The sequence below is a fragment of the Macrobrachium rosenbergii genome, chromosome 27 (assembly GCF_040412425.1).
Source record: "Macrobrachium rosenbergii isolate ZJJX-2024 chromosome 27, ASM4041242v1, whole genome shotgun sequence".
Lineage (NCBI taxonomy): Eukaryota > Metazoa > Arthropoda > Malacostraca > Decapoda > Palaemonidae > Macrobrachium > Macrobrachium rosenbergii.
This window is the reverse complement of record NC_089767.1, coordinates 6932289-6947447: the sequence shown is the minus strand read 5'-3', so window position 1 is coordinate 6947447 and position 15159 is coordinate 6932289. Positions and strand designations below refer to the sequence as shown.

The window sequence follows — 15159 nt, the reverse complement described above, 5'->3', positions numbered from 1 at the left end:
TTCGAATCCCCCCCCCCACCCCCTCCTCACAAAACCGGATGTCAGCTTTGTTTGTCTAAATCAAGTCGACGTCATGATGATGATGGAGGGTGCATCTGACATAACGGGAAATACACAAAACTTTTGTGAATTGTATTATATAATTTCTTCGACCTAAAATTTATAGGATTCAAGCAAGCCGTTTGACTACTCCTCATGCTTCACAAAAATAATAAACGCTGATTTTCAAAATCCTGTTATATATCAGTCACAGCGACTCGTTCGTGAAAATGGGAAATTTCATAAATAAATATGATGCTCTGGCTGTTTTGTTACCCAATTTTAGTCAAAGCTGAATGAGAACATTTCTACAGTGATGAAATGGAAAAATAACTGCACCAAAGGATTTCATGAACTGTCTGAACGCGAAGAAGAAAGAACAAGTTCATTTCCTATATCTCTGATTGGTATAAGTAAAATCTCAAGGTTAGTGGACAGTAAATGTGCCTCGCTGTCGAACTTCTCAGTTCCGGAGGTCCTTCTTGATTCCTCACGCCACTGGACTGTGGAACAGCTTCCCTTCAGAGGATGTCGTGCGATTGGAACCTCAAAAGTTCGTGCGAAGACAAAATGCATTTATACCCTAAAGCAGTTCTTCGTGTATTTTACTAATTTACTTATATTTTTATCTATTTATTAATTTGTTAATTCATTTTTCGGTTCTAATATCTTATTACCTTCTGTTACTCTTTCTAATGAACGTCATATTCATTTGAAGTTTGAATTTCAAGTCGACGACCCTTGTGGGCTTGTTCCATATGAATAGGGCTCTTCGTCTTCTGAATAATAATAATAATAATAATAATAATAATAATAATAATAATAATAATAATAATAATAATAATAATAATATCACGCGAAACAGCCGGTCTCCGTGTAATAAATGATAAATTATGTAACAGTGTCGAAAGAGAGAATATAAACAGATTGGTCATAATCAAGCATATCACTGATATTTTTATACGTTTGCATCTAAAACCCTACAAAAGAATATTTACTCTATCAATCAGTCCATCACATATATACTATCTCTATTCAACCCAAAGCTGACACTGTTCAATAGGGGAATTAATGAAATAAAAAATTTACAGCATAAAGTCTGGGGAAAGTGGAGGCTAATTAATCGCTGCTGTTACCTTTCCCTGATGAGTTCAAATTGCTCTGGGAGCCTCAGGGGACCCTGGCTTCAAAACAAAAATCAACATGACGCACCGAGACTCCCAGGAAACAGATCAAGCGCTTCTGATTCAAGCGATCGTTTTTGCATTTTTCAGAAGATACTTTATGACCTTGTCGGGACTGTAATTACTAATGTATGTAAGGCACTGCAAGCTTTCTAACCATATGTATTTGAAATCTCTTCCTAATTTGTGTATAGAATTGTGAACCATTCTTGCATTTTTCAGAAGATACACTATGTCCTTGTCAGAACTGTAATTACTAACGTAGGTAAGGCACTGCAAGCTTTCTAACCATATGTATTTGAAATCTCTTTCTAATTTGTATATTGAATTGTTAATCAATCTTCAGGTGTCAGAAAACATATCTGACTGTTTGTGGACGTCCCTATATTTTCTTCTAATGTCAAACGCTACCTTCCCGCTCGCAAGAATTCTTGACCCTGTTAGAAATTTCGTGTCAATAAATTGAACCTCTTTCTCGCCGCCTCGTTATAACTCTGCTCGCATAAAGTTTTTAATGATATGAAATCGACGAGAAAACGCAAGGAGAAATCCAATAATCAGTGGACTGACTGCTTTTTCTTTCGCCAGATTTCATGGTGCTGCATTTTCACATCATGTTTTGTCAATATTGTTCTCAATCCCTACTGAACTAAGATGTCTTTGGGTAAGGGGAAAAGCATCAATTGTGCCACACAGATTTTTGCATCAAGATGAACACTAATATCATTTCACTCATAAAATAACTAAAATCAGAACCGTAAGAATTCGATTCGAAAAACAGGCCAGAGCGTTTACACTGGAAAAGTGAATATTAACGAGAAGATTCACAAGAATTCGCGACTTTGACAACTTCTATAATTAGCGGTCTTTACCTGGCATAATTCACCTCACAATAATGCTAATGACGAACACACCATAACCTGAAGCCCCCAGCCACCTCTCTCTCTCTCTCTCTCTCTCTCTCTCTCTCTCTCTCTCTCTCTCTCTCTCTCTCTCTCTCTCTCTCTCTCTCTCTCAAAAATTGTAAAACGGCTGCAGAAAGTTTTTTGAGATGTATATAGAAAATTCTAACAATCATTAAATCTAGTTCTTATATAGCAATAATTAGCTGCTACAGAAAGAAATCAAGTGGAAATCAAAATCACATTGCACATACATGCACATAGTATGTATGTATGTGTGTGTGTGTGTGTGTGTATATAAATATATATATATATATATATATATATATATATATATATATATATATATATATATATATATATATATATGATTATAATCACTTTTGTACGTGGTCCTGACCGGTTTCGACTTTATTTCCAAGCCACTGACGAAGGATAAAACGCGCAAAAAGTCATGCAGTGAAAAAAAAAATGGCTACATAAGCACAGAAGAAGTATTTTAAACCATCTTTTAGTGTTTTAATACACACGTCAGTAATGGAAATCATTAAGAATATATGATATCAATTCATCCAAAAATTCATGAATTCTGAATCATGCAAATCCAGATATTTCACAGGGGTGGAAAAGGCGGTATCGACAGGAGCCCAATTTCCCCAACTCTGAGATGCTGTCAAGTGTATCACTGAAACCGACAACATCGCGGCAGAAGGGAAGAGTAAAAGTTGCTCCTGAAGAATGAAATCATGAAAAAAATTAATGAAATACTTTGTAAAGAGTGATTACCCCTTACATTTTAGTACAGAAACATAATGGTTTTATTAAGAGGCCAAGAGTTCTTTTGACAGTGCTATTGTTAATTCCTTTGCTTTTGTGTTGAGTGCTTTTGTTTAGAATACTGCTTTTTGTTTAGAATACTGCTTTTCTTTGTTTAGAATACTGCTTTTTTGTTTAGAATACTGCTTTTCTTTGTTTAGAATAATGCTTTTTTTGTTTAGAATACTGCTTTTTGTCTGCCCGTCCGCCCGCAGATCTAGAAAACCACTGGGGCTAGAGGGCTGCAAATTGGTGTGCTGATCATCCACCCTCCAGTCATCAAACATACCAAACTGCAGCCCTCTAGCCTCAGTTGTTTTTATTTCATTTAAAGTTAAAGTTAGCCACACTCGTGCGTCTGGCATCGCTATAGGTGCCAACAACACAGCCACAGCCGACTGCAGCTGAAAGTTTCATAGGACGTGGATGAGAGTTTCATACAGCATTATACCTGTACAGAAAACTCGATTGCGTCGAAGAAACTTCGGCGCATTTTTTACTTTTGAATTGTGGACAGGTCTGAATGAAAGCTATTCGTCTGAATCCTGCCTCCATCGCCTCTTCTCTGAATCGCTGTTCTGCGTGTCTTAATTGCTTCCTTTTGATGAAGGCTCCACATGACTCCTGTTGTACTGAGTGGAGAAAGTTTCAGAATAGACGAAGTTGAATGTTGACAATAAGGAAGAAAAAACAGCCCTTGGCAGATGCAAAAGGTGGTTTTGCCTAGTGGGCTGGGGGGTGATGGACGTATTTTAGGCAAATTTGGATCTGATTGTGTCAGGGTAATGCAAAAAAATTAAAATTAAACTTTGGCGTAACTTTCCAGAGCATTCCATAAGTTCGTTTGCCAGTTGTCTGTCAGATACTGCGATGTACTTCACTTTTGTTAATCATATTATTTACTCTATTAGTTCTTAGAATCCTAATTCTTCGAGCTATACATTGCTGTAAAAATCCATCATGCTACAGTATTTGAATTTATGCGTGATGAATATCCAAAGGAACAAATAGCAAAAGAATAATGACAATGCTTCTCCTTCCCAAACCAGACTAGTTGAACTCAGCTTGACTTTTTACAATAACTAACCCAAAGTACTGTCTTGGAAATTGCACGAAACAAAGTCTTGTAACTTTGTACTGTGCTTGGAAGGTTTGGAAGTTACAGTCACAAAACATGAAGCCTAGTATCCTCCAAGCAGAAAAGTACGCCCACTCAGCAAATTGGGAAATGCTGCAGGAGAAATACTTTCTCGAAGCGTCTCGGAAAATAGAAAATGAATGAAAGAGTGCAGAAGGAAACAGGAACGTTGATTCCCAAAGGGTGTAGGTCTTGTTTCCTGACTTCTTTATAGCTGCAAGTTCAGAATTCGTTAACCTTTGTTTGTCCCCATAAGTCGAGGGAGTTGCATTTGTCACCGTACTGCGTTGAAGTTTTCTGGTCTTAAAAGAACAAAGTAATTTAGCAAAATAGTCAACTATAATCTCTACCAGTTGAGCTCTATCTGCTATATATGCTTTAGGATTACTTCAAGATTTCCTTACAGGTAGGCAGCAACGAGTTGCTGTTGATGGGATCTTTAGCGAACCAAGACCTATTGTGGCTGGAGTTCCACAGGGTAGTGTTCTTAGTCCACTGTTATTTTTAGTGTATACAAGTGATATGGCAGTTGGCCTGAAAAACATGATTGTTCAGTATGCCGGTGATGCAACACTTGTGGGTGTAGTAAAGTCTGCATTTATCAGAAATAAAGGTGCCCTCAACCTCAATCGGTGCATGGATCGGATCAGTAAATGCTGTAGTCGGTGGGGTATGAGGCTGAACTCCACTAAAACGAAAACACTATTGATTAGCAGATCTCGTACAGATTTTCCACCCCATTCCCGCTTCGGATGAATGGGACTTTGCTGACTGAGTCAAGCTTTAACTATTCTAGGTGTAACCTTTGACTCGCGTCTTATTCTTGAGAAACATCTAATGGAAGTTTCAGCAAACACCGCACGCAAGTTAGGTATTGTTCGTAAGGCCTCATATATTTATAAGATGGTAAAATCAACGCAACCTGTTTTAGGCCATTTGTGCTTCCTTTACTAGAATACTGTTCTCCTGAGTGGATGTCTGCTTCTGCCCGAGATTTATCTCTCTTAGAGAGAGTGGTTCGTGGTGGCAGGTTTCTGTTCCCCAATAGTAGCAGCTATGACTTGAACAACAGGCGCCACTTTTTCACAAGTTGTATTTTAACCGTGACTTTTGTCATTCAAAACTGATCCCTGATCCCTTTTCACTGCCGAGAGAGAGAGAGCAACCCGATTCGCTGAAGAGCAGCACAAATATATGCAGTAAATGTGCCTCGCTGTCGAAATTCTCAGTTCCAAAGGTACTTTATTTCTCATACCGTTGGACTGTGGAACAGCCTCCCAGAGGATGTCAGGCAGTTGGAACTGCGGAAGTTCTAGACGAAATGCATTACTACCATAATACAAGTCAACTTGCGTTACAATATTTTACTTACATTTTTATTTATTTATTGATTGATTGGTTAACTTATGTGCTTTTTTTAATAACTGATCTCCTCTTTCTGTATTTCATATTACCTTCTGTTGCTTCTTTCGAATGAACACCACAATATTCTTTGGAAGCTTGAATTTCAAGTCAAGAGCCCCTGTGGGCTTGTTCCATATGAATCGGTTTCATCTCCTGAATAATAATAATAGTAATAATAATAATATTAATAATAATAATAATAATGTATATCAAAGTCTTGGGTTGACCACTGACCCCACAAAAATTCCCCCTCTCTCTCTCTCTCTCTCTCTCTCTCTCTCTCTCTTACTGCAAAGATCGACGGATACATTAAGAGTATTTAGAATAAATGCGAGTTATGATCGTGTGCTAGACTTACCACAGACATGCGAAATAATAAGGAGATTGCTTCGGTCTTAATCTAATGCATAAACTTGTTAGATATTATAAAAATGGACGTTTATTTATTCGTGCGTTTAGATAATTTTTATCTTGTAATCATGTTAACCATCTATATTAAAAACGGGTTTAACTATATGAAAAAACTATATTTAAGTAAAATACCGTACAATGTACCTAATGACGGGCGCATTTCCGTATATACTTTATCTTAATATGCTAATTTTCCTGCGTACATTTTAAAAAATCAGAGCGGCAAAAGATGAACATATATGAGGCGTTGTATGGCAGAATTTTTTATATTTTTTTCCTAGCAATAAAAATCACTTTAGATGCCAGATCATTTAACCTATCATTTATCCTCGTCTCACTGCTACAGTATTCTCACTAATCACTTGGAAGTTCATGAGCAGGAAATTATCCTCTCGAGGCAAACATCTTTTGGTATGTAAATGAGAACAAGAATCTCGCAAGATTATGGCAGTTGGACTGGAAAACATGATTGTTCAGTATGCCGATGATGCAACACTTGCGGATGTAGTAAAGTCTCCACTTATGAGAAATGAAGCTGCCCTCAGCCTCAGTCGGGTCATGGACCGGATCAGGGAATGGTGTAATCGGGGAGGTATTTCCAGTGTGGCGATTAATCACCTTCACGGCAACACTGAGTTAGATATAAAGAAACCATACGCTGGTGAAAAGTTCCACAATAAACGCATGTTTTCGCTTTCTAAAAAAAAAAAAAAAAAAAAAAAAAAAAAAAAAAACTATTGTGCCGGCTTTGACTGTCCGTCCGCACTTTATTCTGTCCGCACTTTTTTTCTGTCCGCACTTTTTTCTGTCTGCACTTTTTTCTGTCACCATTTTTTTTCTGTCAGCACTTTTTCTGTCAGCACTTTTTTTCTGTCCGCACTTTTTTGTCTGCACTTTTTTCTGTTCGCACTTTTTTCTGTTCGCACTTTCTTCTGTCCGCACTTTTTTCTGTCCGCACTTTTTTCTGTTCACACTTTTTTTGTCCGCCCTCAGATCTTAAAATCTCCTGAGGCTAGAGGGCTGCAAATTTGTATGTTGATCATCCACCCTCCAGTCATCAAACATACCATATTGCAGCCCTCTAGCGTCAGTAGTCTTTATTTTATTTAAGGTTAAAGTTAGCCATAATCGTGCTGCTGGCAACTATATAAGATAGGCCACCACCGGGTCGTGGTTAAAGTTTCATGGGCCGCGGCTCATACAGCATTATACCGAGACCAAAAATAAACCGAAAGATAGATCTATTTTCGGTGGCCTTGATTATATGCTGTAGCGGCTATACAGAAAACTCGATTGCGCAGAGGAAACTTCGGGCATATTTTAACTTGAATATTCAGAAATCGACGAACGGAGCCCGACTTGACATTCCACGGTTTCAGTGCAGAGGTTCATTCTTGATATTAATATCATCTTTTAATGCTATAAACTGTCTGACACATGGACTAAAAGATACCAAATCCAGATTGATACAGATTTTCGAAAACTATGAAAACGGAAAAAATTAAACTTTAATTGAAAGAAATGACTAAAATATCAACTATAAATTGCAAGCTACCCACGGAAGGGCCGTAGCGCATACATTTGACCACATAACATCTCCATGGAAGGCAGCTTACCATTAAACAGGCCTGAAAGTTTTGCCATTTACTAGCTCAGCATATAACAACACAATGTACATAACACGTCCATGCCCCTTATATGCAAATATAAACACAGAGTAACAGAAGATAAACCAAATGCGTAAACTTTATATACAAAGTAGGCTGCGCACAGTCTTGCTAGTATGTGAACGTCGGATAGTTAGTATTAATATATCGTCCGCCAGTGGACCTCTTCTTAGGGCGTCTGTGGAGGACGAACGCTCCGAAAAGGGGTTCACTGAAAGACGAAACTTCTGATTATTTTTTAACCATTTACACGTCTTATTTTTCCGTGTGCAACAAAACTGAACGCAGGTATTATGTATTTATGTACATATAATGTACGCATATACATTATTTTTGCTTTTCTTTTGCAAAATACACAGAAAACATTACGCAAAAAAGGGGTCCACTGGAAGACGAAACTTTAGCTTATTTTTTAACCATTTACACGTCTTATTTTTCCGTGTGGAACAAAACTGAACGCATGTATGTATGTATTTATGTACATATAATGTATGCATATATATTATTTTTGCTTTTCTTTAGCAAAATATACCGAAAACATTACGCAAGACGGTTGGGTTCTGGTGCGACCAGGCTTAGCCATCAATAAGGCAGCTCTCAAGGGAGTCAGAGTTGGGCTAACTTCCCAATACTTTCTCGCGCGTTGTTCAAGTTTGCTACAGAGAGCCATCAGGGCGTTCCGAATATCTTCCTCGTGGCTTTAAGAAAGCAGCGAATGAAAGCAAGTTCATATATGACGTAAACTACTGCATTGATGTTGATATGGAAACAAGAGCAGGAAAATCTGTTTCACGAAACATCTAAACCATAACATCACCACTGTATGTTTGCATCACAACTCTTCAAAATACAAGGGAAAATTATGTCTGGAAAACAGATGCGTAAAAAGGCTTCTCTACTTTTCGACCTTGAACACAGTTGTGTTAGACAGGCCCCCTTCTTGTGGAATTATTGTTGAATAGAGTTCTGACACTGGTTAAGTGAAGACAGTGATGTTTAGTATTATGTGTATATATATATATATATATATATATATATATATATATATATATATACATATATATATATATATATATATATATATATATATATATATATATACATACACATATATATTATGTACATATATAATATATATATATATATATATATATATATATATATATATATATATATATATATATAATACAAACTATCTGGATCCGCAATACTAAACACCGAAGGCTTATGGACATCCTCGACCCAAACTATTCGAAAACACTACCCACAAATAGTCGACAAGTTCGACGAAGTGAAAATCAAAGCGACAGACCCAACGCAGCAGCCACCAAATGTGTCACATTTCAATGAACTCCAAAGGGACGAGTAAATCATTTGGCAGATCATTTCAGATAAACCTACGTTCGTTTACCAATAAACAATTTCGATAAAAGGAAGGTATTACAAATGTCATGTCCACATACCTGTGCAAAAAAGCAACAATGATAGTCATCCCTATTTCAAGTCAAGGTGCAGGACAAAGAGGGAAATGAATGTTTTTTTTTTCATGAGTAAAATGAGAATTCGTCGACTAGACGATGCAAGCAGCCTTGAATACCTGCGGGGTAGATCTCTAGGTTAGAAATCTGATCTAAAAGCAGCCCCGCCCCCTTTCATATGCATATATATATATATATATATATATATATATATATATATATATATATATATATATATATATATATATATATATATATCTTAGCTAACGTGTACCCTTCTGTTTTCTCTGGTCATGGTCTTAGCTTTTAAATATATTTTTGTAACTGTAAATTTTAGTCTTTTTACTGCTTTTTGATTTTCAACAAATTTGAGATAGTTTCATCATTTTATCATGTTTATTGACAGATTCCCAGAAGATGTAATAAAGGTGATATCAGGAAACGTCGGAATGAAGGTGAGACAAATGTAGAAATTGGCCTGTTTCCTTAGTCAACCTGTGATTTGATATACATATACATTTTATATATATATATATATATATATATATATATATATATAATGTTTTACAGACATACACACATATATATATATATATATATATATATATATATATATATATATATATATATATATATATATATATATGTGTGTGTGTACATATATATGGAGGAACAGGATAGCCAGAAGACGTGGTAAAATTGCAGACATTATTATTCCTTAGAAATTATATATATAAAATAAAGGAATGATATTCCTTGTTTATAGTGAAAAATTCATTGCTGGTTTTGAAATTATGAAACAAAGAATCAAGATGTCAAATCTCAGAGGTAGGGAGGAGGTTCAAAAGCGTATATCTTCATCTTTACCTGGCACCCACACCATTCCACCACATCCGATGGAGCCATTTCAAATTTCCATTTCATTCACTCCTCCTTCTTTTCTTTTCGTTCCAGCCTCATTTCCCTTACGAGTTTTCTAACTGTTTCCTCTTCGTTCCACGAGGAAGTATATCTAGAAACTTTTAATGGGTAAAACGTACAATCTTTAACTTTTCGAGGCATTTGCATGGAATTTTTGCTAGCTATTAACTTTGCTTGCGAGGTACGTTTATCATAAGATCATATTATGCAGTATTTGTTCTCGCAGACTAATGAACTATGATTCTCTAATCCTCATTTCATCATTTCATATTTCATAAAGTTCTGTTTTTTTCTGAATATATTTTTGGAGGAAGGATTTATTCATGAAAAAATTGCTACATCTCTTCCCCCAGACTAAGGTAACATGGTTCTCTTTCATGCAAAAATTGCAGTATCTGTTTTTCAGACTAAGGCAATATGATTCTCTTTCACGCAAAACTTGCAATATCTGTTCTCCCAGACTAAGGCAATATGATTCTCTAACCACCATTTAATATTTTGGCACATAAACGTGCAAATAAATGATTTATTCAAATGAAAATTGCAATATACCTCGGTGACGCGATGCCTAATTTCATTCTGAACAATTACAGTGGGCTTGCAAGACGCCGGACACCACCTGTTTTTCATTTTCATTAAAAAAAAAGTAAAAAAAATGCGCCGACGTTTCTTCGGCGGAATCGAGTTTTCTGTACAGCGTATGATGCTGTATGAAACTCTCAGCCTGTGGTGCTGGCACCTACACCGGTGCCAGAGGCACAATCAAGGCTAACTTTAACCTAAAAAAAAAAAAAAAAAAAAAAAAAAATGCTGAGGCTACAAGGGCTGAAATTTGGTATGTTTGATGACTGGACGGTGGATGATCAACATACCAAATTAAGATCTGAGAGCGGACGGACAGACAAAAAGCCAACTCTATAGTTTTTCTTTTACAGAAAACTAAACCGAACGTTGCTGTTCGTATAAGTAACATGAAGCCGATGTTAGTATCTAATTTTTTAGTTTAAAAACATTGCCGATTTCCCCCCCCCTTATACTTTTTATTGTCTTTTATGCTTGTGAGCGCATTTTGCTTTTAAGGTAAACTACAAGTAGCTGTGAATACAAAAATATAATCACAGGAGGACTGTATGTATGTATGTATGTATGTATATATGTATATATATATATATATATATATATATATATATATATATATATATATATATATATATATATATATATATATATATATATATATATATATTTTGCCATTTTCATCTAAGCAAATTTTTGATCACTTTCTTAATGGAATTTTAATACTTGAAAACGGAAACAGTCAATAATTTTTTGGATTTCGATAATACCAGTTTTATACAAATACTATATATATAATATAGACACACGTTATATATATACATGTATATGTATATATATATGCATGCCAGTATGTACACTATGTATCTCAGTATAAGCGCATACCTCGGTGGCATGCCCACGTACACATGTAAGATAAAATAAAATAAAAAATCACTAAAATGGTCTAGCCCATTCCGTTATCTCCCTGACAAGGACCACAATTTCACTTAATGCGATAAAAAGAAATCGGATAAAGCGAATCTCAAAAGATTCAAGCACACAACAACAGACTGAGGCGGAACGAAAATTTTCACTCAGTCAGCTCCCGGCTTCTTCAAATGACGAGATTACTGGTCAGTGCGGGAATGGAGAAAAGAAAGTCACTGGAAATATGGCACCGTTGAAAATATAAAGAGATAATCTGGTGGAACAAAGACATTCATTAACTAATAATAATTGTCAAGAGGAGGCAAAAAGGAACGAGAGTGAAGATGAAAAGAAGAAATGATAAAAGTTCTCAAAAACAAATAGAGAATGACATGGAAGTTAAAAAAAAAAACAAAAAAAAAAACAAGAGTGGAGAGGAATTTAATTAGATTTTATATCAAAGATATGGAAAAACAATGGAGTCATTTGAAGACAAGTTTTATTTGAATTGCACTGATAAATGATTAAAAGCTACAGAGAGAGAGAGAGAGAGAGAGAGAGAGAGAGAGAGAGAGAGAGAGAGAGAGAGATACGTAATCTCATTACAGTTAAAATCTCAGAAAGCTAATAAAACCATTATACACAATTATGAACAGATGTGCTATCAATAATTACGCAAGAGATCTTTTTCTACTGAACAGGATCGGTAGTAAGATAGGAAACTGTAGAAGAATAGTTCTGATTAACCTATCATAGAAATTATTAGTATCATACGCTACTCAAATAAGCGTGAAAGCGGAATGGAATACAGAAATCAATCTTTACCCATTTGGTAATATATATATATATATATATATATATATATATATATATATATATATATATATATATATATATATATATATATATAATTGTAGAATCTACTGGTCACTTTTTACCAGATACATATGTAATTGCAATAGCCACAATGCCCTCTTAACTTTTCGAATTCTTCGCGCTTTTTTGGATACGCTTGTCACTACAAAGCCTTAAGATCCAAGTGCAAGATATATGAAGAAATTACGTGTCCGGTAGCGGGAAACGAACCCGGGTTCCATAATCACAAATAGGTCACGTTGCCGACCTAACCACGAGACGGATAAAAGTCTTTAACCTCTCGTACATTATATATATATATATATATATATATATATATATATATATATATATATATATATAAATGTATATATACAATATATATATATATATATATATATATATATATATATATATATATATATATATATATATATAATGTTATATATAATATACAAATTCATAAATAGAGTTGCTAAATGAACTGAAAAAGAAAAGATGTATAATAATGCACAATATACACTTGCTATCACAGAACCAGCGTTTATATTGGATAGCTGTTACAATACATGTTCGACCGATTGATTTTGAAACTTAGAAAGCCAAAACAATAACAAGAGTTGCAAAATAAAAATAAAGAAAGAGACGAAGTATTTGTAAATTGGACGAAAATGACTATCGAAAACGAAGCCAAAGGAGAAAGTGTGGAGAAAGTGTCAAGACGCAATATTGCAAGCAAGAAAGCTCCTCAAATATATAAGTGTTGAAGACACAAAGAAACAATTGTACGCCACCCATAATAAGTATAATTATGAATCATGCACATTACACCACAAGATACAAATAAAAAATAACAGAATCAGCCACTGGAGTATATGCAAGGGAAATCTGAGTATATCATATATGCTATTGAATTAAAAACAAGTAAAAAATGCGCCGAAGTCTCTTCTGCGCAATCGAGTTTTCTGTACAGCCGCTACAGCGTATAATCAAGGCGGACAGAAAAAAGTGCGGACAGAATAAAGTGCGGGCGGATAGTTTAGTTTTAAAGTTAACCAAAAGAATTAGGAAACAACACCGCCCTGAAATTTTTTATCATAAAGTAATGCAGACCAGTAGTCTGAATCAACTTCTATCAATGTTTGTCACATTAACAGGACGCAGTGGTGAAAATATTATAGTCAAGGAACGCTCGGTTGAAACGTGTTGTTGACAGAAGAAAACTGGACGTAATTCAGAGACAGCCAATTCCGTAGTTCAGATAATACTGTGCAATCGTTCTTCGTAGATAACCCAGCTAACCTCCTCGCGGAGAATAGAGCAGACTCTCGAAAGCTCTCGTTTTCTATATATATTTAAATACATTTTTACACTTACACTATTGTGGATATCTTCACAATCTTGTTATTCTTGATATAAAGTCTTTAATTCAACAACAAGAAAAGCTTAGGAAGAAAGTCGTAAGATATAAAACCAGCGAAAGTGAATCTTGCTAATATTATTAGGAAGTCCTAATTGGGTAGATACAAAATCCTGAAGATGATTTAAAATTATATCATACGTCTCATGAGCATTGGAAGCAAATGGCTATAACGTTCGCCAAAAATCTAACTACCTGAAATAAAATCTAAATTTAATATTTATATATCGGATATGTTGGCACGTTTGCAGTGTTAAAGTGTGAGCAAGGTTGTTATAGGAATTGTAGCAAAGTATGACAGAAAGTAAACCAATATTTGAAATCGAAGAGTATTATTAAAAAACTGAAATGATGGAATATAAAAGTTACTGAAAATATATGGATATATTTGCAACATCAAATCATAATCAACACAAACCGCGTGAAAAAACCTTCAGATAAAAAAAAATACAAAAAATAGAGATAACTCCACACTGAAATTCCAAAAGATAAAAGGTTAAAATGAAAAATAAAAAAAAATGGAAAAATAAAATGAAAAATGACAACACCCAAACACGCAGAAGCACATACCATAGACGGAAAGAAACCAAGAATTCATCGAACAATTTCTAAAACCTGTCCTGCACAGTGTTGAAAGATTTTGAGGAATGGACAACGAACATTTAGGAATCTGGGACCAGGATAATCTTTGGAATTCGAAGAACTGAACATAATTCAATACGCGAACGGATCCTTCCATAACAATATAATTCGTATAATACTGAGACTGAATGATTACGAGTTTTCTCAAACGGTTTTGACACCAAATATCTAAATGTTTAAAGAATTTCCTGTTCAAAGAGAGCAAGCGAGAGGGAGAAAATTGCTGTTGAAGTAGAGGAGTGCTGTCATATGCTCATATCTATGCCCCAGACCAACCTATGCACGTCTAGACAAATGGCACAGAAATCTCATTATAGGACTGAACATGTAACAATTAAATAGCCTATTCTACACTACGTTTATAGTAAACGATTTCTTCAATAAAATACCGTTTGGACAAAGATTCCAACTCATTTCTATTGTAGATGAAGAGGCGAGGTAGTTTTTCATCTTGAACAGAGGCACGTTTCGGTTGCGACAGACAAAATTGCAGCCTGCATGTTTTATATATATATATATATATATATATATATATATATATATATATATATATATATATATATATATATATATATATATATATATATATATATACTGTTTTGTTATAGGGATAAAATAAATCGATTGCAAATGTTCAAAATTAAAACGAGGGAGAAATAGGACAGATCAGGAGAGAATATTAAGACAGATACTGCCGAACGTCACTGGGATAAGAATACTTTCTAGTGAGATTCTGAAAAGCATCTACAAGCCGTATTATGATTATTATTATTATTATTATTAGAAATAATGATTTA

At 34.8% G+C, this 15159-nt stretch overlaps 1 protein-coding gene across 1 annotated transcript in view; it reads right to left on the bottom strand.

Moving 5' to 3' along the window:
* LOC136853386 (putative neural-cadherin 2) overlaps window positions 1-15159 on the bottom strand; it is a 451957-nt gene that overhangs the window by 207051 nt on the left and 229747 nt on the right. The window lies entirely within an intron of this gene.